Source organism: Pongo abelii, chromosome 4, assembly GCF_028885655.2.
Source record: "Pongo abelii isolate AG06213 chromosome 4, NHGRI_mPonAbe1-v2.0_pri, whole genome shotgun sequence".
Taxonomy (NCBI): domain Eukaryota; kingdom Metazoa; phylum Chordata; class Mammalia; order Primates; family Hominidae; genus Pongo; species Pongo abelii.
The window spans coordinates 138,746,323-138,773,408 of NC_071989.2; the positions used below are offsets into that span (position 1 = coordinate 138,746,323).

General features: G+C 36.5%; 1 long non-coding RNA gene and 1 other non-coding gene across 3 annotated transcripts; one reads left to right on the forward strand and one right to left on the reverse strand.

The window, feature by feature from the left end:
- The first annotated feature begins 567 nt into the window (after positions 1 to 567).
- LOC129059529 (uncharacterized) lies at positions 568 to 27,086 on the forward strand. 2 transcript variants are annotated; one of them, XR_008525497.2, is made up of 3 exons: positions 573 to 2,515; positions 8,143 to 8,322; positions 18,353 to 27,086. It is a non-coding gene; the product is annotated as an uncharacterized LOC129059529 (long non-coding RNA). The 2 variants fall into 2 exon arrangements; XR_008525496.2 differs by lacking the exon at positions 18,353 to 27,086 and having other exon boundaries at positions 568 to 2,515; positions 8,143 to 11,397.
- On the reverse strand, positions 26,611 to 26,671 carry LOC112133593 (U7 small nuclear RNA). The gene has a single exon (XR_002915227.2). It is a non-coding gene; the product is annotated as a U7 small nuclear RNA (small nuclear RNA).

The window sequence follows — 27,086 nt, forward strand, 5'->3', positions numbered from 1 at the left end:
TAATTTTAGATGATATTACTTTTACCAATTGCTTTGTAGAATGTCCTAGATTCTATATTCATATTTTTTCCTGTTCCATTCATTTATATAACAAAAATTTATTATTTGAATAAAAATAGATCACCAGAGAAAGAAAGTCTTCATATGTAAATCAATTGGCCAGAAAACTGTCAAAGAATTTTAATACATTTAAATCACCTATGTGGAAAGAACACACTTAAAACAAGCTGTAAAAATTCTAGTATAATTATATTTCTCCATATGCTGGTTTATTCCACATCCATTAGTACAGGTATAAAAGCAAGATTCATTTCCAATCTTATTTTTCTTATTTGTATCCCTCTACCCAGAGCAGCAAAACAGATTTCTAAGATGTAATCATGTTTAACCTTTTTCTTTGCCTTCTCCTATTAAAATGTCTCTTATTCTTTATATATTTTTTCTTTTTTGCCTTTGGAAACTCATTCTAAATAATTTTCTTTCAAGATTTATGTTTGCCTCTTTCTTTCTCCTATATATTGAATCCAAAACATTTATTTGATATTTATTATTTGTTATATACTTTCCTGGGCCCAGGGATATCATAATGAGAAATATGGTACAGATTTCTATGTTTTTCATAGACTTAAAAATAATGAATATACAATAATAATATAAATATAATATAATTATAGGATTTAGAGTTAAAAAGTAGGGATTCTCCTTTATCAAACTTCTCTCTAATCCCATCCCATGGACCCTTAACCACTTTTTCAAGTTTAATGTGCACCCTTTCAGACATTTTGTGTGCATTCATGCAAATATATGTGACCTTTTTTAAAAAATAGAAATTTCTACCTAAGTAAAATCATGCTACTTAAATGTCTTTTTATTGTTGACATGGTGACTTAGCAGTCTCTCCAGTTAGAGCATCTAGATCTTATGTAACTACTGTATGAGTTTTTACGAAGGTGTCTTAATTCATTTAATAATTCCCCTACTGATTAACATCTAAATTGTTACTAATGTTTGACTAATATAATCAATCCTATAATGAATATCTTTATACATACATGTAGATATTTTTATAAAGAAAATGTATATGTAGGTATATATAGATTTTTTATGAAGCATATTCCAAAATTGTACCTCTGTGATCAAAATAATACTCACAACCCTTATTTCAATACATAATTCCAAAACACACTGCACAAATGTATATTGCTATCAATAATTGTGTTAAAATTCCTATGCCTAATTCTCACATACCATCCTCACAATAGTCATTTTAATTTTTATGAATCTGAAATATATTGCTGTGTTAATTTCTATTCTCTGATTTCTGGTGAAGTAGAATATCATTTCATATGAATGGAGGCTATTTTTACTCCTTTTGTGAATTACTTAGGTGTTTTTGTCCATTTGTTTGTCATTTCCTTTTTGCTTATTGATATGCAGGCATTATTTATGTATGATAAGTATTTAACGTTAGTGTATTTTACATATGACATCTATTATTTAATGTATAATTAATATGATCAAATCCTTTACATTTCTACTATAATAGTTGCTAAGGCTACTACAACAAAGTATCATAAACTGGGTCGCTTAAATAACAGAAACATATTGTCTCAAAGTTCTAGAGGCTGAAGTCTAAAATTAAGATGTTGGGAGGGTAAACTCTGACAGCTGTGAGGGAAAGATCTGTTTCAGGTCTCTCTCCTTGGCTTGTAGATGGCTGTCTTCATGTTCACATGATATTCTCTCTGTATCTTCATATTATCTTCTCTCTATACATATGTGTGTATATCTGTATCCAAATCTCCATTTTCTATATAGACACAGGTCATATGGTATTAGAGCTCATCCCAATGACCTCCTTTTAACTTCCATTACCTCTGTAAAGATCTTATCTCCAAATAAAATCATACCCCAGGGTACTGAGGGTCAGGACTTCAACATATGAATTTTGGAACACAATTCAACCTGTAACATTTCACCCTCTGTATCCTCTAATTTGTGTCCTTCACATGCAAATATATTCATGTCATCCCAATATCCCTGAGAGTCTTAACCAATTCCAGCAGCAACTCTAAGTCCAAAATCTCATCTAAATATCACCTAAAGCAGGTATGCGTGAGATTGGAGGTATGATTCATCTGGAGGAAGAATTCCTCTCTAGTTGTGAACCTGTGAAACCAGACAAGTTAGCTGCTTCCAAAATAAAATGGTGGGACAGGTATAGGATAAACATTCCCATTCCAAAAGGAAGACATAGGAAGGAGGAAAAGGATCATAGGTTCCAAACAAGTCTGAAACCTAACAAGGCAAATTCCATTAAAATTTTAAGGCTTGAAAATAATCCTCTTTTGCTTCCTGCTCTGTCCTACAGGCCCACAGTAGTGGTAACCCCACTTTCCAGGCCCACCATGTTGGCAATCCCACCCTTTCTGCTCTGAGAAGAGGGCCAGACCCTCTGAACCCAAGGAGATGACCCCACTCTCTGGAACCAAGCAGGAGATGGTCCCATACGCAGGTTTGTGCACTCTGAGCTGTGGTAGCAGAGGCAGCCCTGACATGATCTGAACCACCTTCCAGGTGTTTGTTCTCTTTTCTTGAAGGATAATTCATGTTAGTGTTATTGGCCTATTTCTTTCCTGTAGAATTCTAGAAGTCTAGCAGCCTTCTTTCATTTTATCCCATCTCTGTTCATCTCAGTTTACTCTAGCAGCATTTCTGCTTGTATAAAATTTTCAGAAACCTATTGGCCTCCCATGCAATTCATGGGGTCCAGTCCATCCGATAAGTGGATCATTTACAGATCTTTCCTGGTTAACTCATCTCTATTCCTGGCTTCTGCTGAGATGGTTGATTGGATCTGTGAGTCACATGCCTAATCTCTTCAGCAAAGGATCGTCCAACCACACCCTGGATATTCTCTATAGAATGTGTTTTCTCATTTTGTGTAACATGTGTAGGCTGAGAATTTTTCAAGTCTTCAAGTTCTAATTCCCTTTTGCTTACCAATTTCTTATACAATTTCTTATTCAATTTAGCTGTCTTCTCACATTTTACTATAAACAGTAAGGAAAAACCAGGCCATACTTTCAACACTTTGCTTAGAAATGTCTACATTCACCTACTTTCTACAAAACACTACAACACAATTCAGCCATGTTCTTTGTCCCTTTATAATAAGAACTGCCTTTCCTCAAGTTTCTCATAAGATGTTCATTTCCATCTGAGGCCTCAACAGAAGCACCTTTAATGTTATTATCTTTACCAACAGTCTCCTCAAGACAACGGAGATTTTTTTTCTATAAAGTGCCTCAAAACCCTTCCAGCCTTTATCCATAATTCAAATCCAAAACCACATCCACATTTTTCGGTATTTGTTATAGGACCTACCATTTAAAAATATTATTATTATTTTTGTATAGACAAGTTCTTACTATGTTTCCTAGGCTGGTCTCAAACTTCTGGTCTCCAGCAATTCTGCCATGGCCTCCCAAAGCACTGGGGTTAAGCGTGAGCGACTGGACTCAGTCTCCTCCCAGTTCTTCGGTGAAAACACTCTACAGCTGATACACTTGCACTTCTTTTTTTGCTTATTCAGATATTCTTCTAGGGATGGCGATAAAGAAATTACCAAAGAAATTAAGTTCCTTCCCTCATGAGGCATCATTTCTATTGGGATGAGATAGACAAATGGATGAATAAATAAATAAACATGTAGTGTCAGCTTATGATACAGGATCTAGACAGTAGAAGTAGGGCAAGGATGAGGGGCGGAGAGGCTGCTATGTAACATAGAGTGTTTGGGAACAACTTTCTCTGATGAAGTGACATTTCAGCATTGACTTGAATGAGGTAATAGAAGATATCATAGGATATATGGGGTAAGAAAATTTCGGACAGGGAAACTGGGTGTAAAGGCCCTAAAACAGAAGTATGGTTGGCTTTGTTTAATGAATAGCAGAAAGGGCAGTGTTGGTTAGAGTGCCTTGAGAGCAAGCTGTGGCATGTCTGTATTATGGCATTAATTCAAATGATGGCTTTCTCATGGGATCCACACAGAACCTCATCAGGTGCCCTTCTCAGATGTAGCTGACGTGCTCATGACTCTATTCTCTTCAAGAATTGTTTTTTTTTTTTTTAATCAGTATAAACTGCTGTACTTAAAGCTTGCCACCTTGAATTTTATCTGATATAATTATTATTACAGATTTTATTGTGCTTGCTTATGACATATATTTTTGTATCTTGTTTTTTTCAACATGTTTATATCATTTTATTTAGATTTATTATTTCAAGTAAGATATAGATGGAAGTATTTTAATGAAATTTTAGAGTCCCAGACTTCTTCTTTTTTAAAAAATTTGAGACAGGATCTCACTCTGTTGCCCAGGCTGGAGTGTAGTGGTGTGATCACAGCTCACTGCAACCTCAACCTCCCAGGCTCACTCATGTGATCCTCCCATCTTCACCTCCTGAGTAGCTGGGACTACAGATCTGTGCAACCACTTAATATTTGATATTTATTCATATAATTTTGCTATATGGGGCTAAATGCATAATTATTTACTTATTAAAAAGTAAAAATAGGCCAGGCACGGTGGCTCACGCCTGTAATCCCAGCACTTTGGGAGGCCGACACGGGCGGATCATGAGGTCAGGAGATCGAGACCATCCTGGCTAATACGGTGAAACCCCATCTCTACTAAAAATACAAAAAAAAAAAAAAAATTAGCTGGGCTTGTTGGCAAGCGCCTGTAGTCCCAGCTCCTCGGGAGGCTGAGGCAGGAGAATGGCGTGAACCAGGGAGGCAGAGCTTGCAGTGAGCTGATATCGTGCCACTGCACTCCAGCCTGGGGGACAGAGTGAGACTCCGTTTCAAAAAAAAAAAAAAAAGTAAAAATAATAAGTTTGCTTTTTTTAATAAACACAGGCATTTAAAATTTGGAGTTTGGGGCAATAGTTAAATCTAATACTTGCTTCTACATCCCATTTACATCAGCAAGTAGGTGGTTATGGTAAAATACTTTTAGCAGTTTGTTTTGAAATCTTAGGATATTCTTCAGTTAAACAGAATTAGCAAGAAAAGATTTTCTCCTTGAAAACTGCATAAATATGAAGAAATCTGACATAAAATTTGCATCCTTGATCGTCTTTAATAAGCTAAATCGAGGTACATAATACATGGTTTTTTTTAAATTTTAATAATATAAAGGTTCTTTGTGAAATTTGAATTATCTTTTGTGAAATCCTGAACTACCACTAGAAACCTAAGAGCCATTTGAATCATTGACTTAAAAAGAGTCATCCATAAAAATATTGAAGCAAATACCATATATATAATTTGTAATTAGTCTGATGAGGCTAAATATTCTAGTTCTCTTTTTGGGGGGCTTTCAAAGTAATTTTTTTTTTTTTTTTTTTTTTTTGAGACGAAGTCTCGCTCTTTCGCCCAGGCTGGAGTGCATTGGCGCTATCTCGGCTCACTGCAAGCTCCGCCTCTCAGGTTCACGCCATTCTCCTGCCTCAGCCTCTTGAGTAGCTGGGATTACAGGCGCCCGCCACCGCGCCCGGCTAATTTTTTGTATTTTTAGTAGAGACGGGGTTTCACCATGTTAGCCAAGATGGTCTCGATCTCCTGACCTCGTGATCCGCCCGCCTCGGCCTCCCAAAGTGCTGGGATTACAGGCGTGAGCCACCGCGCCTGGTCTCAAACTAATTTTTAAGCCACTTAATATATTCTTTTTTAATTTTAAAACTTATTTTTAATTGAAAAATAACTAATACATTTATGGGGTTGCAGTGGGATGTTTTGATATATGTTTACAATATAGGATTATTAAATCAGGCTAATTAACAAATCCATACATTTTATACTTATTTTGGGGGGGAACATTTAAAATCTACTCTTCTGGCAATTTGGAATATACAATGCATTATTATTTATTATAGTCACCATATGTGTAATAACTCACTAAAGTTTATTTTTCCTGTTTTACCCTTTGATCAACATCTTCCCTTCTCCCACTTCAGACTCTCCCTAGCCTTTGGTAATCTTCATTCTAGTCTCTAGTTCCTTGAGTTAAAATTGTTTAGATTCCATGTATAAGTGAGATCCTGCAGTATTTGCCTTCCTGTGCCTGGCTTATTTCACTTCGCATGATGTCCTCCATGTCTGTTCATCTTGTTGCAAATGACAGGATTTCCCCCTTTCACAGCTGAATAGCATTTTATTGTGTAATTATACATCACATTTTCTTTATTTATCTGATGAAGAACACCTAGGTTGTTTCCATATCTTGGCTATTGTGAAGAATACTGCAATGAACATGGGAGTACAGATGTCGCTTCATTAGCAAGATATTTTAAATTAGATTCAATACCTAGTTTGCTTTCTCAATTTCCTTTAACTGAACACATTAGTTAATATTTTAGAAGATTCAAAGGGGCTTTCCAAGAAATTTAGCTTCATAACACCAAATAAAATAGCTATATCTTGAGAGATTGAGCAATTAAATCACTTTGATAAGAGCATATGAGGTCTTTTGTATGATTAAATTTATTGAAATCTGGCTTCTTTGAAAATAATAATACTCAGAATTAGAAAAAACTCTATTTTTTGTGACATCAAAACCATGCAAGATGTGACAAAGCAGAGCTTTAAAATGATCCTGTTGATACCTAGGGTATTTCTTTCTTAATAACAGCCTTAACCACAGGGAATTTTACACACACACACACGTGCACACACACACACACACACACACACACACATTTTAGTTTTCTAAACTCATTGCTTAAATTCAATCTCTACAAAAATAAGAACTTTTTTTTTGAGGCAGAGTCTCGCTCTGTCACCCAGGGTGGAATGCAATGGTGTGATCTCGGCTCACTGCAACTTTGCCCCCTGGGTTCAAGCTATTCTCCCGCCTCAGCCTCCCGAGTAGCTGGGATTACAGGTGCCTGCTGCCATGCCCAGCTAATTTTTGTACTTTTCGTAGAGATAGGGTTTCACCCTGTTGTTCAGGCTGGTTTTGAACTGCTGACCTCAGGTGATCCACCCACCTCGGCCTCACAAAGTGCTGGAATTACAGGCATGAGCCACCGCACCCAGCCCAAAATAAGAACATTTTAATCTCTTCATGATACACTCTGGCTGGAGATTTAGGCACCTTTAGAGTATAAAGTGATTAGCATTCAGACAATTTTCCTTCCCAACAAAAGCTTCTGGACAAGTTGATGAGTAAATTGAACAAACTATCAGTTCTGTCTCATTATTAAAGAACAGCATTTTGGCAATTTCTCTGCCAGGGCCTTTGTTTTAATTTTAAAACATGGCTTACAATTTGTGATAGATGGGTCCACTGGATTTTGCAATGCTTTCATCAAGTTCCCTGTGTCTCTTTGAGTCCAGCTGAATCTCATTTGCCTTCCATTTTGGATTATACATTTGGAGCACCACGTAAAGGCTATATGAGCAGTAGCAGAATGATTCCAGAACTGTTCCGACCATTGCTTTCAGCTTTAATTCACTCTTTTAGTCTTTGATTATGTTGACAAGACCAAGATGTAAGTTTGATTATTAATGCTTCTATAAAGTCTTGGTGCTTATGACACCATTAGAGCAAGAGAAATCAGGGTTTGTATCTTAATTAGACATATTATAATTTAAATTGATTTTAAATTATCTAGTAATAGTGTGATTCCACTTTTAGATCAATCAAAAGATGACACTTCTGCCACAGCAAATAAAAAGAAAAACTTTGTATATGCTAACATCATGGTTTTGTTCAATGAGAGTTGTATGATTCAAAAGTGTCTGGTATAGAAGTAGGATTAAACAAAAAAAGGATTCCCTTTGGAAAACATTTAGGCAACCAGTATTTTAAAACATCTTACCATTCAATTACCTCCAGGTTTTAGTTTCATTCACTCTGTTAGGCATATGGTGAAATCATATGGATGGCTACCAGAAGTTCCTGAGAGAATTGTTAAAGACTTTTTTTCTACTTTTAGTGAATAAAATTTTAGGATAAAACTAATTTTTTAAAAATTACTTTGGGGAGACTATGATGACATTTTAAAGTGTCATTTAGCTAGGCTGAACTAGATTACCCAGAATTCCCTTTTTTATGCATTTCCAATTAGGGTGAAGCACAAAGGAGATTCTTGCAAGATTTGGAAGACCTAGGGAAGGAAGTGACATTTTATAGCTGACCTATGCTGTTGCTGATCTGTTGCGTCATTTCAATGGCATAAAGCGCATCTGGATCTGCGGTTGTTTAGCCTTTTCTGGATTCATCTTCAGTTTTTTGACCCCTGGGCCAGGTAGGTGTTTAGCTCTGAGATGAAGGCCTTTGCAGGATACCCTTTTAACCAAGGTCAGAGGCAACAAGAATGGACATGCATTTCAGTTTATCCTTGTGGGGTTTCTGACATGCTTGCAATCTTTCCTTCCTGATTCCTTGCCTGTGGACTTCAAGCTCCAACATAAGATACAGAGACATAGTTTTCAAAAGACTGCTTAACCAGCCCTCATAATTGTGTCAGTCAATTACCAGTATCAAACACACATATGTATATATACAGGAATGTATATCTATGTAAAATATATCTTGCTGGTTCTGCTTCTCTAGTTGAACCCTGAATGGTACAGAATTCTTCACTAAGCACTGGATCTCATTGAAAGAAATTGAATAGGTTCTATATTTGTTGTGGAAGATATTACTATGTTGTGCTCAAAGATGGAGGAATGGTTGTATCTGGAATGGAAATAGACTGTAAGGGACTATAAGACTGTAGATGGTAAAAACTATGGGAAATCAATATACAACATTCTCCTGTTTTGATTTTTAACATTCTATTTGTCTTTCTCATCTTGAGACAACTCAACATACTTGCTAACAAAAGACTTGTATAGTTTACATTTATCTTCACTTATTTTTCTTACATCCAATAAAATTTTATTTCTGTAGCTAAAATATCATAGCTTGATAGCCAATAATGTTATTACCTAGTTATATAGACAACCCCAAAGAAATTAGAAGAATCATCATAATCAATACAATAATTACAATCAGTGTTTCAGCAATTAAGTGCTGGAAGAAAATGAACCAGTGTCTTCACAGCTCTGAGGTAAAATAACTTTGAATCTAGAATTCTATACATAGCCCAACTTTTAATCAAGTACAAGAGAAAAGTGAAATTATTTTCAGTCATAAAGTTTTTCCCCATGCACTCTTTCTGAGAAAATAAGAGCACACTCTGAAAACAAAGGAAATTCAAGAAAGAAGATACATGGAATCCAAGAAATAAGACAACTCAACCAAAAGAGCAAATGGAAAGAAATCTGAGGAAGACAGCTTGGCAGTAAACTGGAAAAATAACTAGTCTACAATTGATGGGGGAGTTCTTAGGATTTCAAGAAGAATATCCTTAGAAAAAAGTATTCTCACTGCAACAAATAATATGAGGATGGTGAACAATTTTAGAGATAATATTTATTATTGTCCTATTTACCTTTTCTTTTCTCAAGAAGAAACAGAAAAGTCAATACAAACTTCTGGGATAAGGGTAGGGAGAGTTGTACAAGAAATTCATAATCAAAATACATAATTTTGAGTAATCTTGAATAATAATTTTGTGCTAGAAAATGGTATCTACAGGAGACAAGTATTATGCTTTTTTGTCTACCTAAAACCTTTTTAACATCTCTTCTAGGCTAGGAGAGTTTTTGTCCCTGGTTTTGTTATCCCTAAGGCAGAAAGTCCACAATCACTTCTCCAGCCTCCCTTCAGTCATGTATGTAACCCAGCCTGTGCCATTCAGATGCACCTTTATGAGACATTAATTCAAAAGTAGATGATGTGAAGAAGCAAGTACCATTCTGACATGAGGTCAAATGAGAGAAGAGGCAGAAGTCTAAACATCAAGTGCTCAGAATAAACAGATATATTCTAGGGACTGTGTCTTTGGGAGGCAGCAGTGAGTCTTCACTGGATTCTGTTTATGTTGTCAATGTTTCTCCTTACATTGTCCCCAGACTTGATTTTCTGTTGTGACATAGAATCTACAAATGCATGTGTTTGTTGTTGTTGTTGCTGTTCAAACTACCTAGCCTGGGTTATGCCATTTAAAATTTAAAAATTGACTAACAGTAATTGGGACCAACAGTGGTTAGAGAGAGAGGATTTGAAGAAAATTAGTATTAACAGCGATTATTTGACATTAGTAAAAATCTCACTATCATTTGGGGATGCAGCTCTGGCAACCGATAACTGGAAGAGATAAAATAGTTAATTGAACTATCAAGCAAACTTATCTAGAATCAAGTATAGACTTAAGGCAAGACTTCTGAGACCTTGTAGTCACTGCCTAAGAATAATAAGGAGGACATAAGGCTTCTTCTCTCTGTGCTGGAGAGTTCAAATAAACAGATTGACTAGACTGATATCCCAAATCTTTGCTCAAATCATGGTAAAAGGACCAAGGATTTTCTATGACTTTACTACAAAAACCTCTCATCTATTGCTTTCACAGTGTTGAAATCACTTTAAAAAATCAATTATAATTTTGACTTCGTAAATTACTCCTGGTTTTGGGGGTTCCACTTAACATTTCTTATAGAAAAGGGTTTATGCTGCTGAAAACTTTGAAAATTGATGTCTTAAACCATATTAATTTTAAATAAGCCACATATTTCTCTTTGAGCTCTAGGGCATAAGAAAAGCTTTCCCAGGTTCCCTGTGCATTCATGGCAATGGTTATATCCTCTGCAACGAACTATAACATCCTTTAGAGCTATGTAACAAGTAGGCCAACTAACAAGGGTTAGCAGATAAGCTCAGAATAACTGAGACCTCCAGTCAGAAGGGGGGAGCCATGTTCACTAGAAAGGCCTTTTTCATAGGCCTCCACCCAATGCCTACAAAAAAGCAGGAGGTTGTAAAATTGCCACCTCTGTGATGCAGGTGCACAAGTAGTTTTCAGCTGCTCCCTGGGTCTGGCATCAAACATCAACTGCTTTTCTGGGCACTACTCTCATACAAAATATAAAGACACACTGCTTCGTGGCCGGGTGCGGTGGTGCACGCCTGTAATCCTAGCACTTTGGGAGGCCAAGGCGGATGGATCACCTGAGGTCAGGAGTTTGCAACCAGCCTGACTAACATGGTGAAACCTCATCTCTACTAAATACAAAAAAAAAAAAAGAAACTAGCCGGGCATGGTGGTGCATACCTGTAATCCGAGCTACTCGGGAGTCTGAGAAAGGAGAATCGCTTGTACCTGAGAGGCAGAGGCTGCAGTGAGCCAAGATTGCACCATTGCACTCCAGCTTGGGGAACAAGAGCAAAACTCCGTCTCAAAGAAAAAAAAAAAAAAAAATCCACTGCTTCTAGGCAAGGGTAGAAGCAGAGGCCCTGTGCCCCAGGGGAGGAGCAGAAAAATCACTTGGTCCAGGCTCCTTCATGGACACCAAATAGAAATTGGCTACAACTGGGGAAGGAGCAGGAAGCTCTCCTGTCCAAGACCCAACAAATACATAGGCAGAGTCTGACTGCCAAGTAGAGGAGGGGCAGGGGTGCTTAAAAGACCATTTATCCAAGGCCTAGGATCACAAGCCCTGCACAGTATTGAAGCTCAACAAGTAAAACTGAAAATATCTTTGCTGCACCACCATGAGCTCAACAATCTATCAATGAAGAAATAATGAGAAAATGTCCTCTCTGTGACACAAACATTCAGAAACTACTGAAAGCTGAGGAAATTGGAAACACTGAGAAAAAATACCCTGGCATCTCAGGCCATATACTGGGTACAAAATAACAGAAGCCGAGAACTGGAGGAATTTGAAGCCAGTGAGGCACAGATAGCTGTGGGACAATACCAAAGACTTTAACATATATGTGATTAAAATCCACAAATAACAAGACAGAATCAAAAGAACAGCACAGAGGAATATTTGAAGAGGTATTGGCCAAGAATTTCCAAAGTTAGTGAAATAAAAATTGACCATATATTCAAGAAGCTTAGAACTCTCTAGCAGAATAAACAATTTAAAAAAAAGTATAAACCAAACCAAACCAAACATCACCTAGATACATTATAGTCAAACTTCTGAACATCAGAAATAAAGAGAGTACCTTGAAGGTATACAGAGAATAAAAGTATTACTAGATACAGAGGAACAAAAGTAAAAATTATAGCATACTTTTCATTAGAAACTATACAAGTCAGAAAAAAATAGAGCAATATCTTTATGTTCTGAGTGAAAAAACTCATCTAGATTTCAATATGTAGCAAATACATATTTTAATAATGGCAAAGTAAATAATTATTGGAAAAACAAAAGCTGAGAGACTCAGTGCAAGCATACCTGCAATCCAAGAAATAAATAAATGTCTTCAGGCATAAGAAATAGTATAACAAATGGGAATCTGATCTACACAAAGAATATGAAAGCACTGGAAAAGGTAAAGATAAAAATAAAAGCCATTTTTTTCTTACTTTTAATCACTAAAAGATAATTGACAATTTAAAGCATAAAGAAAACAATGTATTTGGTGGTTATATAACATCAGTGGAGTCCATTCTCACACTGCTATAAAGAATACTACCTGAGACAGGGTAATTATAAGGAACGAGGTTTAATTGACTCACAGTTCTGCAGGCTTAACAGGAAGCATGGCTAGGAGGCCTCAGGAAACTTACAATCATGGTGGAAGGGGAAGCAGGCACCTTCTTAACAAGGCAGCAGGAGTGTCAGCAAGAATCAGAAAGTGTCTCATTTAAAACCATCAGCTCTTGTGAGAACTCCCTCACTATCATGAGAACAGCATGGGGAAAATTGCCCCCCAGTCCAATCATATATATATCCAATACATATGATTGGATCATATACGTGTGTGTGTGTGTGTGTGTATATATATATATATATATATATGGAGAGAGAGAGAGAGACATAGATCAGAAGGAATTTATTAGGGGAATTGGTTCATTTGATTATAGAGGCTGAGAAGTCCCATGATAGGCCATATGCAAGCTTGAGAACCAGAAAAGCCAGCCAGCAGTGTGACTCAGTTCAAGTTCAAAGGCCTCAGGACCAAGGAAGTTGATGGTGAACTCTCAGTCTAAAGCCAAAGGCCCATGAACCCCAGGAAAGGGGTTTTTTGGAGAGGAGGCAGCACAGGTGCAAGTCTCAAAGGGTGGAGAATATGGAATTCTGTTGTCCAAGGGTGGAGGATATGGAATTCCGTTGTCCAAGGGTGGAATAAGGGTGTTCAGGCTCTGGAAGAGACAGCAAGAATTCTCCTTTCCTCTACCTTTTTGTTCCATTCTAGCTGGCTGATCAAATGATACCTGCCCACAGTAAGGGCAGATCTTCTCTACTCTTTCCACTGACTCAAATGCCAATCTCTTTTTGAAACACCATCACAGACACACCTAGGGCAGCTCAATCTTCTGATCTAATGCCAAACCACCTGGCTTATTTTTACCAGAAGAGGGACAGGCTCAGTGCCTACAGAAGCACTGAGAATATTTAGTGCCTTTCCAGCTACCCAAGTATCCCTTAATCCAGTCAAGTTGATACCCCAAATCAGCCATCATGGTTAGTAAGAGGTAAAATGTATTTGCTAGTAGCTCCATCCATGTAATTCCTCAACAATTAATATTCTGAGCCAGAATTTAGATGTTAGATGGGTTTATCAACCAGTCTTCATTTGTCATATGAATTACTACAGTCCTTAATTATTCTTTCTTGAACTTCTTTCTCTGAAAACACAATCACTTGGACATCTTCAATATAGTATGTAATTCTTGATAATTATTGATTCCAAGTTGCTCCATCCTTGATTATGACAGTGCAATGGACTTATAGTTTATATCCCACTAAAATTCATATATTGAAACCTAATCTCCAATAGTGATGGTATTAGGAGGTGAGGCCTTTGGGAGGTGATTAGTCATGAGTATGGAGCCATCATGAATGGGATAAGTGCCCTTATAAAAGAGACCCCACAAAGCTCCCTAGTCCTTTTATTCAGGCCTCTGAGCCCAAGCTAAGCCATCATATCCCCTGTGACCTGCACATATACATCCAGATGGCCTCAAGCAACTGAAGAATCACAAAATAAGTGAAAATAGCCAGTTCCTGCCTTAACTGATGACATTCCACCATTGCGATTTGTTCCTGCCCCACCCTAACTGATCAATTAACCTTGTGACATTCCTTCTCCTAGATAATGAGTCTCAGAACCTCCCCACTGAGTACCTTGTAACCCCCACCCCCGCCCACAAGAGAATAACCCCCTTTAACTGTGATTTTCCACTACCTACCCAAATCCTATAAAACTGCCCCACCCCTATCTCCCTTTGCTGACTCCTTTTTCCAACTCAGTCCACCTGCACCCAGGTGAGTAAAAAGTTTTATTCCTCACACAAAGCCTTTTTGGTGGTCTCTTCACATGGACGCACATGACAGTTTTTGCCATGTGACAATCCAGGCAGGCCCTCATCATACACCAAATTGCCAACTTCTTGATTTGCAGTTTCCAGCCTCCAGAACTGTGATAAATAAATTTCTGTCATTTTTAAGCCACCCAATCTATGTTATTTTTGTTGTAGCAGCTGAAACAGACTAAGGCAAATGTTGTGCTGATGAATTCAAATATCCCTGTGGCAAAAAACACACATGTATATTAAATGTCATCTTATAAAATGTAAATTGTGCCTGACGGGACTCTGAGACAGAAATGAAAAAGAAGATAATTGCCATGCCTATCATAGCAAATCAATTGACTTTCCGTGTTGTACTTTTTGTCCTGTCTTTACTATATGAGTACAGCTGAAGTAATAGGGGAAACATTATGTTTCTTCCCCATAGTCTACTCTGTCTCCAGGAAATCTGCCTTGAGTTCTGGACTGACAGGACTATTAGAGAGTTTTAGAATCAGTACTTTACCCTCAACTATTTTCCTAATCAGGACAACTATCCCTTGTTGCCCTTCTGCAAATCCATATTGCTTGTGAGGAAGTCAGAATAAGATCATTAGCATGTTTCCAGGAAGATATGGAGCCCCACATATTTGCCAGTGTTAATACCTAATGCACACATCCCTGGTTTATACTTTCTTCATCCTTCTTTTTTTCTTTCTCTCCTCTCCTCTTCTCTCCTTTTCTCCTCTCTTCCTCTCTCTCCCTCTCATCGATTTCATCATCTAGTCCAGCCCAGTGGGTATTTTTTGACCTATCAGGCTGAAGACCCTAACAGATACAAGGAAATTTTACCAATATTCTATAGCCAAGTGATGCATATGCATGAAGCTATGTTTTTGTCCTTGACTGTCTCTATTTTCTCTGTAGGTGGAAGGATTATAACAAATGATGCATTTTTCATATAGCAAGAACACAGATATTTTTCCTTTTTATTTCTCTCTGCCAAATATACTGCATCTCTCATAAATGCTAGTGTAATTTTTTTTTGGCAAGTTTATGCTATTCCATGCACTTAGTCACAAACTTTCAAATGCATTTTTGTCACAGAAATGTAGTTCTGCTTTAGAAGAACCATCAGTCCTGTGATCAGGTCCTGGGATCAGAACCCCCTTTGCCTACTAATACTTCTTTCTGGATTTTTTTTAGCAGCTTTATTTCCCAATTATTATTGGTCATGTATTCTAACAACAGCTTTAGAAACAGTTTTCAAAAATTTGTTTAAACCTTAGATGCCTTAGAAAGTACTTAATATCATTTCCATTTTACAATTGAAATTGAGGCTTGGGTGGGCTAAATAAGTTGCCCAAGATCACACAGTAAATTGTTGTGGGATGAAAAATGGCATTTTCATCACCAAGAATGTATTTATTAAATTTCTAATAATAACCATCAATATTTAGGGCAACTGTTTCTCAAGCTCTGTTCTACAAGCCCACTGTCTTCCTGGCTGAACATCCCTATGATTGCTCCTGAGAGAAGATGGAGCTATAGCCATCTCCCAACAAACTAATAAAAATCATGGCATGGAAGAGAGAAGATCATGCCAAGAGATGGGGACAAATTCAGTTCTGATCATACAATTTGATCCTTGAATTCACCTCTACCTGAATCCAGATTCCCCTGAAATGTTAATTATATGAACAAATTCCCATTACTTGCTCAAGCTAGTTTAAATCATGTTTTCTGTCACTTGTAATGATACGTTAGTGGAGCCAAACTTTAAATCCAGCTCTGCATGACTTTAAAGTCGATGTAATAATCTCTACATGAAAGTGCTTTTCAATGTTTATTATACTGAGGACAGAGGAAGTTCAAGGGAATCTTCAGTAATATCTAGTGACTTATAAGTAAAAGATACTGTAATTTCCTTCCTCTATTAATAATGAGAAAATTGTCTTGTAAGAATTCAAATGCATGCAATGTGACAATTTATTGAGGAAATGCAGAAGTAGTAGCTGGCTTTCTCAAAATGATAACTTACATTATATATGAGTTTTTCATTACTAATGCCATTATATATTTTCTGTAGACATGAGGCATATTTTACTTGAAAGTCTCCAGTAAAGAGAGATCTCAATGTTATTATTTCCCTTTTTCCAAAAGCATATCCTCTGATAGGTGACATTTTCCCCTGCTAGCTTGAATTATGTAAATGTTTCTTAATAGGAGTCACATAAAGAGCCCATTTGCTTTACTTCTCTTCTTTCTAGTGCCAAATCAATATATTCTAGAGATGGGACAGATAACTCTGTTCTCCTCCTGCCTCCACTCAAAAGGAAATCATTTCGCCGATTTAGACTCTTTGAACCTGACCTCATATTTAAGCCATCAGGATGAATTGGAGCCAAAGGAAAAATGACTATCCTGAAAGAGGTAGCCCTTAGCAGGGCTGATGAAAGATTTCTTTCTCACTTGGCACATGGGGAATTTGCTACTCCTTGTGCTGGATGAAAACAGTGTATGTGTTAATTTTTGAGTAATACTTATGCTCCCTGGCTCTGAAATGAATAAAATTCTGCAATTGTTTGTCAAGTATCCATTTAAAGACACTCATTCATTAATGCCCTTGGCACAGAAATACTCAATAGCAAATCTTGTGCCCCATGTACTATACCTACCTTAGCCTGACTGCTGGATAGTTCCTATATATGACTTTTATGACTTCTTTTTTTTTTTTTTTTTTTGGTGACAGTGTTTCGTTTTTGTTGCCCAGGCTAGAGTGCAATGGCACGATCTCAGCTCACTGCAACCTCCGCCTTCCAGGTTCAAGTGATTCTCCTGCCTCAGTCTCCCAAGTAGCTGGAATTACAGGTGCCCACCACCACACCTGGCTAATTTTCGTATTTTTGGTAGGGTGGGGTTTCACCATGTTGGCCAGGTTGCTCTCAAACTCCTGACCTCAGGTGATCCACTGCCTTGGCCTCCCAAAGTGTTGGGATTACAGGCGTGAGCCACCGTGCCCGGCCCATGACTTCTCTGAAGTTAGTGCCAGTGATTTACTGAGCAATGAGTAAACATGGGAACAATTAACAATTATGTATAAAACATGGCAGCAATGTAAAGCAGATTTAGTGAGCCTGCAGAAAAAAATCCCAAGACACAGAACTGCTTGATAAAACAGGCTTACCAACTAGCTTTGATTTCATTTGGATTCTTCATTTTTCAGGCTTCCAAATTATTGCCTCATTGCTGCTCTGAGTACCAGTGCTGCCTCCCATAGGCTGGAGGATGCAAAACAGTATTTTTCACATGTAAAGACTCATTTTACTGTGAGGTCCCTTAATTATATCAGTTGTTGACTTAGACCTTTGTGAGGTATGGAGTTGGGAGGGAGTAGAGGGAAGCTATGGAAACTTTACAGGGTTAGGTAGAGGCCAAGAGGCCAAGACCTGTTTATGCAAAAGACCAATGGGCAGTTAATTGCCTACTGACCTCTGACTCAATTTTTTAAATTAATTAATTAATTTATTTATTTATTTTAACTTTGCATCCTTGCCTAGGGGAAAAGGAGTATAGCATTCATTCATCAACCTATTTATTGAGAGTGTGTGATTATCAGTCACTCTAAGTGGTAATAGTAAGGTGGAGGTTTAGGGAGGTAGAGTGGAAAGAACAACATTGAAATATGGTTTTTATTCTGAAGAAAATCATATTGAGTGGAAAATTAAAACATGATTTTTTTTAAGTCAATGGCATAGAAATAACATTCAGGGGAGCTGAAATTTCAAAGGAGCCTCTCATCATTTCTCCCCATTACTCCAACTCCATCACACACATTTTCACCCACCATGACTTTTCCAGCTTGGATTCATAACAATCGTGTTTTCAGTGTGCTCCCTGACTCAATCTCTGTCTTTTTCAGACTCAGAGTTCACCTCCTCCAGGAAGCCTTCCTTGAGATGCCATTGCTCACCTGGCTCTACTTGCTTGACCAGAGTACTTTAAAGATTATATCTTTACATTTTGTATCTGCAGGACTTGAAATACAATGAACATTCCAGACATAATTGATGAATAAAATAATGTCCAATCCCTTCATTTTATAGATTGGTTGATGAAGGCCTTGGACTTTTGGCCAAGGTTGAACATCTACGGTGGAGATTATTTAGTGCTGTTTTCTATTCACAGGCCTAGCCACTCCAACCTGTCTGTTGTCTTTACATCATAGGACTTTACCCAAGGTGCACTCTATAATACATGCCAGTCCAAATATACATTCTGACAGACGATCTAGCTGCCCACATCTGTAAGATGGCTCTTTCTGTGACAACTGAGGATAAGAATTTTTTTCTTTAAGAATTACAGCTAAATATTATGAAATATAATCTAGACTTCAAGAAACTTTGACAGTTACCTGTATCACCGTCAGTGGATGAATAAAAATCTCTTTGACATCTAAGACAAAATGGCCATTCACCATCTATCTGAAAATTCTAGTGAGGACAACCATACTTTCTGAGGCATGTTGAATGGCTAACATTTTAGAATTCTTCCTTACATTGGCTGAAATATGACTGAAGTTTCACAGATTTACCCTTATTCCTCATGATAAAAGTACAGAAGTTTGTTAAGTGTCCTTGGTGACAGGTTGGTCAAGACTGGACCTTCCATAGGATTACATAGTCTCACATCCCCTCATGGCTACGGTTCTCATACGGATGGGTCTGAACATCAAAAAATCACTGTTTTTATTCAGGTACTGACGGTGCCATATAAATATGGCTTAAAGCGTGGCTCTAAGAAGAGTGAATATTCTAATGACCTGTCTTGAGTGAAGCTGATGAGACTTTGAGTATTACTGTACCTGTTAAGGCTATGCAGCTTATTTAGAGAGAAATGTGGAATTTGTTATATAAAGGTAAGTGTAAATAGAGTGCTAATATCTAGGAAGGTCAACTTTGTTAATTCAACACAAATAAAAATCCAAGCCATGGTCATTCAGCACACATAAAGTCTAAGTAATTTCAAATAAAATTACTGCTTGGCTGAATGCTTAAGCAATTTTGGATTGCTGGAGTGAATCAAAGAATACTCATAATGTAAGCTCGTTAGATTCACTGAGAGATATGCTGATTTAATTCAAGTGTTCTGCTGTCCATTTAAACTTCACCTTCTTTTCTTACTTTGGATTACTAGATGTTTTTGTTAATCCTATTTGACAAGCTGCATCTAGTCTTATGAATTTAACCTTTTTGTGAATTGTCTTTGCTATTAAAAATTCTGTAACTATCAATCACTTGAATCATGTGGAGTCATGAAAAATGTCTGATCCTTGAATGTATATGTTTTCTCTCTCCATCTGTAATATCTTACTATGTACAGAATAAATTAGAAACTTATCTGTGATGTTAATATTTCTGATAGCTTAAATATGTCACTTTACATATGATTTATATGTAAAATGATTTCTAAATATGATAAAATGTATCCCAGACTTAATAGAGGTTCAGCTGATATTTTGGCTCAGCTTTTATTTTTATTTATTTATTTATTTGTTTGTTTGTTTGTTTGTTTTTGAGACAGAGTCTTGCTCTGTTGCCAGGTTGGAGTGCAGTGGCACAATCTCAGCTCACTGCAACCTCCACCTCCCAGGTTCAAGCGATTCCCCTGCCTCAGCCTCCCAAGCAGCTGGGATTACAGGCATGCACCACCACGCCTGGCTAATTTTTTGTATTTTAGTAGAGACGGGGTTTCACCATGTTGGCCAAGACGCTCTCAATCTCCTGACCTCATGATCCACCCAACTCGGCCTCTCAAAGTGCTGGGATTGCAGGCGTGAGCCACCATGCCCGGCCAGCTTTTATTTTATAGTTTGGTGTTTCTATGGAAGATTTAGGGGGAAAACTTAGTTTCTTCTTTTGTCACATAATGTTTCCCGCCATATAGGAAAAGATAATATTTTTTAAAATTACAAAATTACCCTAAAAAGGAGTTCCCTTTTCTTAAGATACGTACAAGTTTTCACTCAGAAAAGTTGAATATTTTATATATATCTCCAGGATTTTAGATTTTTCACTTCATGGACTGCATGATAAATCTCATTAAATCCATTTGAGAAAAGGTCTGTTCCTCTGTTTAAGAATTGTTTGAAGACTTTGCAGTAAATGGTAGTGTGGTAGTAGATAAATTCTATCCCCTGCTTCACCTCTAACCACTGCACTCTTAGACTACAGACAACTTATAAAAATAAACTATCACATTGTATTCAATTATTCAGGCAAGTGGAGTTTGTAAACCACCCTCTCCCTAATTTGTCTGCCTCCAGCATATTAAAACTACCACAGCTTGGCTCCAAGGATTCATGAACTGTTGAATTTGCCCCTACCAAGCAGAGATGGTGGACAACATTATGAATAATAGCTGAAAATTGTTTATACTTTTATTTTCATTGAGAATAAAGAGAACTATAAAAATCCTTTAACTGGTCCCTCCTACCTATCAGTGTCTCAAAATTTTTGACTCATAACCCATAGAAAAATCACAAGATTTGCTTAAAACAAAAATATTAAAATATTAAAACCCCAAGTACATAGTTTTCTATAATGTAATTCAGTTATTGTAAACTCTGCTTTGTCTTATAGGAATACAGTTATTCACTAAGAACCTTCAGAAGAAAGGAAAAATAAACATATAAATGTTAAGATTTGTCCCATTTCATACCTCATCTAGCATGGTTTATTTTCAAATTACTACAAACATGGCCCCTTTTTTTGCTAGAACTCTTTCCCCTGGAGATTGAATTGTAGAGATAACACAGAATGGAATGATTTTTATTTTATAATTAAAGACAGCTTCTTGGGTGTTATAATAATGGTAAAATATAGACTGTGTCTAAAGCAAAACACAGCAAACAAATGCAATATTGGGGCTATCTGGGCTTAAAATGCATTTTCTATTGTAATTACCTAACCATTTCAGCAAAAAAGGGAATTTTATTAAGATTTGAGTTAACTCATTTAATCTGGCCATCTATCATTGTCATTTTAAATATCCATTTCATTTTGAGTATTTGGGCGCATGTTTTGTTTATAGGTACATGAGAAAATCTAGCACATAATTAATATATTAAGCTGGCTGTCTTTATATCACAACATAGTTTATTTAATCTATTATGTTGTTTAACCAAAACCAAACTATAAAAAGCAAGCATGGATATAGTAGTTTTTTTCTCAGAAAAAAAGCTTGACTATTATTTTTATGAAATTGCAAAGAATTACAATATTCTTTCACACTGCGTTTCAAGAAAATGAGCAAAGGATATTTATAGACATGTTTTTGATAGATATCCCGGTGACAATGGAAGTCACTTTTAAATTATAAGGTAAAATGTGAAACTAATAGATAAAATTTGACACGTTAAGAGTTTCATCTTCCTCAAATATAAAGATAAGAATCAATGTAGTTTGAAAATAGCAAAAGCCTTTCACTATCCTATGGACAGATATTTTGGAAAACCTATTACTTTTACCAATTAAATTTAAAACTGCACTGCCTGGTTGTTTCTTTGTTTATATATTTGTATTCCATCTTATTTTAATAAAGTTTTAAGAGGAAAACATCTGTATGATTTACATTAAAATATTTTTCAGGGGGCTTCAGTAGGCTACATATTAGTAAATCTATCCTAAATACACTTATTTTTCAACAAATATTAATTAACTATTATGCAACAGGAACCATGCAAGGTAATGGAAATCCTTTAGTAAATCAAACAGATGTGTTTCTCATTCTGACAGAATAAGAGAGATAAACATAATTGCTAGTAGAAGAATAAACTCTGTAATTGAGGTAAATGCTATGAAAGAAATAAAAAGGAATGGAGAAAAATGTGTGTGAGTAGGTGGAATGAAGCTACATTATATGTGGGAACATCTCTTTGAGAAATGGATATTGAAACTATGAATTGAATAATTAAATGGTGGTAGCCACGTAAAAACTGGAATAAAGTGAATGACAAGCAGAAGAACTCAGTGAAGAAAAATGTGGCAGAAGTATAAAGAGCAATGAAGGTATTGTTATATTATAAGGCTGGAGCAACCCACCAGAGAGAAAGCAAGAAGGATCAGATGCAGGAAGGCACTTGAATTTTTATTCCAAGTGCAACAGAAAGGCTTTCAGCAGAGAAGGGATAAGATCTGTTTCACATTTTAAGATGATGTGTAAGGAAGGATTAGAGGCGGCAAGGGTGGAAGCAGGGAGATCACTTGAGACACTGCTGCAGAAGTCCATATGAGGAATGACACGATAGACAAATGTGGTAGCTTTAGACAAGAAAGGAAGATAAATTCATAATATACTTAGAGGAAAATTGACTGAAACTTGAATCATTGAAACTTTCTGACAAATTGGACATCATGGTAAGCAGGAGGCAAGAACAAACTGGAAGGAAAAATAGCTTCTAGGTTTCTAGCTTAAGAAATCGGGTATACGATAGAACATTTACTGCTATGTGGAACATTGGTATTTGAGAAATAAAAGGTTCTGTTCTGCATGTTGAGTTTGGCATTTTTGAGGTATCCAATTATGCATATTAAGAATTAAATTGGAATTTAGAACCCAGAGGAGAGATTTGGGCTATAAATATATATTTTTTATATTATCAATACATGGGTTTTATTTGGGGCAACCCTTTTTTCTACTGATAATGTGATCATATGTTCAGGACTAAGTACAGCCCCAGTCACAATTCAAATCATTGTAATTAGTGGGAAGAAATATTTAGGGACTGATAGGTTTCTTGATACTTTCTCAATAAAACTAGATCATGTCCTTTGTAGGGACATGAGAGGATCTGGAGACCATTATCTTTAGCAAACTAACACAGGAACAGAAAAACAGATATGGCACATTCTCGCTTTTAAGTGGGAGCTAAATGATGTGAACACATGGACACATAGAGAGGAACACCAAGCACTGGGGCCTCTCACAAGGTGGAAGGTAAAAATAACTAATGGATACTAGGCTTAATATCTGGGTGATGAAATAATCTGTATAACAAACCCCCATGACACACATATACTTGTGTAACAAACCTGCACATCCTGCACATGTATCCATGAACTTAAAAGTTAAAAGAAAAAACTATATCTGTGGTTACTTAGCATTTTCACAGGAACAAATTTACACAGAGTTATACAGAATAATACAAGACACAGTTTCCACAAAATAGTATAAGACACACACTAATGAAATTTTTCCTTTTACTATAATGGTCAAATCATGCTATCAAGTATGAAGTCTCCATGGATTAGCCTACAAGACAAACTTTCATTACACCATTGCATTTATTTCTATTAGCACTCATCCTTTTGATTTCTGACTACTTGAGTTCAACAATTGATCAGAACTTTTTAAAATTATTAATATTATCATACTTCTTACCATTTTCTCTTGTACTTAGATGACAATTTAATGGATAGAATATCATGTCAATGAAAATACTACTTGTTCCAGGAGATACATTTAAAATAGCAATACCACAATGACAAGAATATTACACAATAAATGCATTTGAGTAACCAACTGAATAGCTGATTACAATCCCAAATTTTGTTTGAATAGATAATATGTTATCATTATTTAGTTCAAAGAGATTTACTAACACCCATCATATGATAATTTATTTTATGCACTGGAGAAGTCAGTAGGGATAAAAAAATTTTTAAAAAAGTTGTTGGCATTCAAAGGCTCAGATGGGAAATTGAAAGGTAGCAAAAAAAACCCAGGTAATATCAAATGACAAGGGCAATAATAGTAACATGTGTAAGTAATAGTAACATGTATAAATAGTAATATGTAATAACATATTAGAAAAATTAGTGTTGTGCCTAAGTAAACCAGCCTTGAAAGATAAGTCGGGATTCACCAGGAGAGTAGGGAGAATATCATATGCAGAAAACAGTGTGAGCAAAAATGCAGATGTAACCACAGGAGGAAAGCTGGTCCATGGGCCACCTACTTTCTCTTCCCAAGCTCCATTCTCTCACACTTCTCTTCTTTGGCCACTCATATGAGCTAGGTATGGTCACATTGAACATGTAATCTAAATTCATGAAGGTGAAACTGGGAAGAGGCTGGTACAGTACTTGGATGTGGGTTGGCACCATATAGTGAAGGAATTGTAGGGTCTCTGGTGCCAGGAACATGGTTTAGAAGGGGGAGGTACACATTATCCCAGTGAGCTTGTCTCTTGCCCTGACTTAAGGGTGGTACTGGCTGCAGTTGCCAACACTTTCTCCGCTTATGGGATACATTGGTGTAAATTCAGACTCTCAATCCTCAAGATATTTTTTTCAAGTGCTAATATTGGTTACAGTATTCTCCATAATAGAATGATCAATGATGGTTGCCTCACTAAGACAATGAAGAATGAATAAAATTATTTAAAATAAGTGAAGAGAATGTAGATTTGCCAGCAGTTTATCTTCATTTAAAAAATAATGCTTAGTTTCCTCTTGTAACTTAATAAAACTAAATGTAACAGGATGTTTTTTCCTAATTTTTAGCAAGAATGCAACATTTTTCTCTAAAAGTTTTGATAGTTGATACTGTCTGTGGCCTTCTTTGTGGGAAAACAGTTCAATTAACTGATATATTAAAAAGTCATTTGCTACAAGAGAAGAACTCTCATTTTGATTCTATCTCATTTTCATAATCCTTTGAAACACCTTAAACATAATGGAAAACAAATAAATATGCCAGACAATTTATCGAGTTACATAGCAGTCCATCCCCTTTTCTCGCATATATTTATCTTGTCATTTCTACTTGAATGTTTTATCCTTGGGTGAATGCAGTATTTTCTAATTATTTTGAGGAAAGCTTAACAGAGATAGGAATAATCCATTAAACATGGTCTTGTTCCTGCAGCATTGTTACCTATTGTAGAAATGTAATTCTTGCCATAACTTCAGTTGATAAACATGTTAATAAGAAATTTAACTGAGAAAAATAAAAGCATAAGAAAGAGATATTCCCTTGACACAATAGGGTCCTCTACAAATGATAATTTCTTACAATTTTTCTTCAGTGAAAATTCTAACATGTCTTCACTGATTAAATTTCATGGTCCCCTAATAAACCATCTTATCTTTACTTTGATATGAATAATCACAGAAGCCCAGCCAATGTAATATCTATAAGGATTTTTGTCCTCTCAGTTGGCATTTACTTTTCCGATTGTAAACCAAAAATAAAATTCTAAGCCCCTCAGCTAACTGAATGGAACCCACCTCCTGGCCAAGAAGAACCCAAAACAGAAAAACATTCAGACCCTGACAGGAAGTGGGAGTCGAACATGCCTCATTATACCCTCCTCTCTGTGTTGCTTCCCTTTTAGCCTAACTGCTAACGTGAAGGCCCGGAACTCCTGGCAATAATAGGCAGCACTAGGTTGCCATTCTTTAAAACAAAGCTGCTGAACCATCTATGAGCTCTGTCCTGGCAAAAGGTATTGTGAGAGGCAACACAGTTTACATTTCATTAGGTTTATTCCCACATCCTTGGTGAGATTTGCCCATGATTTCAGACTTTACCTGGGGAAATAAGCCCTATTCCTGGTTCACAATGTGATGGATTTTGAGAATTTATAAATCAGGAAAGACTTATAAATGCATTCTATTTTATTTCATGGGCATGTAGCACAGGATAAAGTGACAAGAATCTTCAACTGCTACATATTTTCCATGATTGTGAGAGCTAAAGCAGAAGGAAAGTTTAATGTTTCTCAAAGAGCAAAGACAAACAGAAAGCAGAAGGCCTGAGGATCAGCATCACATAAACAACAAGCTGAGGAGCAGGGGATCCCTGAGAGAGTCAAGAAACTGAGGGAGGAAAGGTTTATGGGAAGGAAGAAGTGATAAATGGTGTGAAATGTCACCTAGTGGTCAAGCAAGAGGATCTGAAACATTTTCCTTTGTGTTTATGAATTTGAGAATTTGGATGACTTTATAGAGAAATTTAAATAGAAAGATAAATAGCAAATATGGAACTTCTCAGAGGCTCAAATGAGAAAAATTTAGAAGAAAAAGAATGCATGTAAAGAGAGATATTTGTCCTATAAACTTGAGAGAGCTCTCTGAGAGGATTAGTCGCATCGTCTTTGTGTGTATATCGGCTGGGGAGGGTTTCTGCTAAAAAATCGAAAACCTGCTAGACAAATTCTAAAAGAGCTGTAACACTACTTCATGTCTTTTTGTAATCTACTACTTTAAATTTTTAAAGAAAAATTTTAGGTAATTTTTACATAAGTTTTACTTTATTTTACATAATTAAAAAAATACCATAGGCCAGGCACCGTGGCTCACGCCTCTATGCCTGTAATCCCAGTGCTTTGGGAGGCCAAGGCGGGTGGATCAGTGGAGGTCAGGAGTTCGAAACCAGTCTGACCAACAAGGTGAAACCCCGTCTCTATTAAAAATACAAACATTAGCCAGGCGTAGTGGCAGGGGCCTGTAGTCCCAGCTACTTGGGAGGCTGAGGCAGGAGAATTGCTTGAACCCGGGAGGTGGAGGTTGCAGTGAGCTGAGATCGTACCACTGCACTCCAGCCTGGGTGACAGAGAAATACTCCGTCTTAAAAAAATAAAATACTATAAA